The following is a 3,017-nucleotide window of genomic DNA, read 5'->3' as shown; positions in this document are numbered from 1 at the left end:
TGAGTCTAGAGTTCCCTGGCCGATACATCCTCTTCTTTTCTGTTGGGAAGGGGGCCCCAGAGAAGGCGGGAGAGATGAGAGGTGTGGGGCTGAGCATGTAGCCCACACTGTGATGGGGTGAGGTCCTCGAGCGCCCACGTGGGATTCCAGGTGGGTTAAAAGAAGCACCAGCTTAGGAGCCCCACACCTTGAGTTCCATCTCTTCTCTGCCCCTGACTTGAAGTTGCATGACTTGGCCAAGCTCTTTGCCCCTCCAGACCTCAGTTTACCCATCAGCGTACCATAGCCTGAACACTGAGACTGTGTGTGTCTGTGTGTGATCCCCAGGCTGGGACATTGTGTGCAGGCGGGAGAGCCTGGCTTACCCTGGAGCAGTAAGCGTGCATGTTTAGAAGGCCGTGTCCCCACCGACAGCAGGCAGCAGGCACCCCCTGCGCCCAGCCTGAGCGCAGTCAGGAACCATCACCCCCCTTACCGATATGAGAGACTTGAAGGAGGGGGGTCCCACCTGGCCTGCCAGACTGACTGCCCCACCCCGCTCAAGCTTGCAGTCCCGCCCTACAGTTGAGGTCTCCGAGGCCCCGAGAGGTGGGTGAGGCAGAACTGGGTCACTCACCACTGACCCAGCTGGCCACCGGCCCACGGGGGAGGGGAGAGATGGCCCCAGGAGATGGGGCCCGCCATCTGCCCTCCAGAGTCCCACCCTGGCCTCCACCTGATGCTTTTGCCCCTGGATTCTAAACCCAGATTAGGTTTCAGGGCTGCTCATGGAGCGAGAGAGGCAGAGGCAGGAGCCTCAAGAAGAGGGAACCCAGCTGTCCCAGTGACAGGGCTCAGACCTCTTGGTGGTTCATTTAACAGATATTTATCTAGTGCTTTCTCTCCCTGACTCCTTCTTCCCTAAGGCCCCAGGGAGAGGAAACCAGGTTTTGCAGGAAAAGGCATTGAACCAGGCTTGAGGACTGAGGCGGGAGGGACAGGTGGTTGGACTTGAGGGAGGACTTCCCAGGCCATGGCCCTTCCCTGAGAGAGGGAGTGAGATGCTATAGATGAATTCTTGACTCCCAGGTGGACCTGGTTTCTCCTGAAAGTTGGGGGGAGGGGAGGGAGGGAGAAGAGAGCGTGAGTCTTTGCCTTGGATCCTGGTGGGTTTGTAATTATGCCTAAGTCGTTGCTAATTAGGGGGCTGCTAATTAGATGTATCATTAGGGGCCTTGCCGAGGGGGCTAATTGTGCGGTGGCCCTTTAAGAATCACCCCCGCCCCCTGCCCCCCTACACACACACACACACACTCTTCAGGGAAGTTCTGCCAACATTTTGCCTCCATACCCCAAAGGAGCCAGCTCCCAATCCGTGAGGACATGGGTGTATGTTGGGGGCAGGCTGTGGGTTAGACCGTGAGAAGAACTTTTCAGACAGAAATGGACGTTACCGGGAGAACTGAGGCTGGTGGCCAGGAGAGGGGTCGGGGAGGGTGGAGGCGCTGAGGACTCCTGCCTTCCTCTCTCAGTCCCATTTTATAGGCTACGGGGTTACCATGACAACACAAGGGTGGGGCAGAGGAGCTGCAAGTCAGGACCACTCTTGGAGAGAAAAACTGGGAGCTGCAGAATGGGTGCTGGGGAACGTTGGGCAAGTTATTTAGCCTCTCTGAGCCTTAGTCTTCTCATCTGTGAAATGGCTGGGGACTCCCCAAAGTGGGATGGTGTCATTTCAAACAGAGTGGCCACGGAAGGTGACATCTGAGTGGAGAGCTGAAGGAGAAGAGGGAGCGGATATGTGGGGAAGAGTGTCCCAGGAAAGGGGAACAGCAGGTGCAAAGGCCCTGAAGCAAGAACTTGCCCGAGGAACAGCAAGGAGGTGGTGTAGCTGGGGCCAAGTGAGGGAGGGGGAGAGAGAGAGAGAGATGAGGCCAGAGAGGGAATGAGGGGGCCAGATTGTGCGAGACCTTATGAAGCGGGGAGGGGACTTTGATGTTCTGAGTGAGACCAGAGCCATGGAAGGTTCTGATCAGAGGGGAGGATGTGAACTGATTGGCATTTTTAAAGGAGACCTAGATACAGAAATAGCCACTCGAACGCAGGACCAGAGGCAGGAAGAGAAGTATTCACCCCACACCCACAGTGTGGGGTCCAAAAGCCCAGCCTAGGACCTCATGTCTCAGCTTCTAAGGAATCCTGCACCTGCCAGAGACCCGGGGATGCTGGAGAGAGACACCTGCCAGCATTGCGGGGAAGGATGTGAGTGAGAGACCCTCCAGCAGCCCCTCCCCAGCCCTACCTGAGACAAACAGACAAACACCCCAGCACCTGCCACAGCCCAAATCCCAAGCAGGAGCCCTCCGACGCCAAGTTGGAAACCATAGGAATCACAAAATGAGTTGAGGGCCCCCCAGCCCCTTGCCTCTCCCACTAACTTATTCAGTCTGTGTTCTTTTGCACCTGACTTCACTCTTCCATGGCATGTCTGTGAGATTCAACTGCACTGTTGGGTGTATCAGTTGCCCGCTCCCTTTTCAGTGCTGTATAATATTCCACTGCATGACTATTCCACCATGTACTTCTCCATGTTCTTGCTGATAGGCATCTGGGTTGTTTCAAGAGGGGAGCCATTATAAATGAAGCTGCTGTGAACATTTGTGTATGTGTCTTTTGACGAACACTTGACTTATTTTTCTTGGGTACATACCTGGGAGTGGAATTGCTGAGTCCTAGGATGCTTGATGTTCAGCTATAGTTTCCTGCAGTGGTTTGACTCCCATCAGCAGTGCATGACGTCTTTATCTTTCTGTGTCTTTCTCTCTTGGTCTCTGCCTGGCGCTCTCTATGTCTCTTTGTGACCCTGTCTCTTTGAATCACTGTCTCTCTTTGGCTCCCCCAGTCTCTCTCCTCCCTCTGTTAGTCCTCAGCTTCTCCCCCATTCTCCGACCCCAATGAACCTTGACTCCTGAGCAACAGGGAGGGGTTTGCTCCCCTCACCCAGACTTCCTCCTCCCCCACAGGACCTGACCCCCTCC

This window comes from Mesoplodon mirus, assembly GCF_964341445.2.
Source record: "Mesoplodon mirus genome assembly, chromosome: 19".
Taxonomy (NCBI): Eukaryota; Metazoa; Chordata; class Mammalia; order Artiodactyla; family Ziphiidae; genus Mesoplodon; species Mesoplodon mirus.
This window is presented reverse-complemented; position numbering follows the sequence as displayed.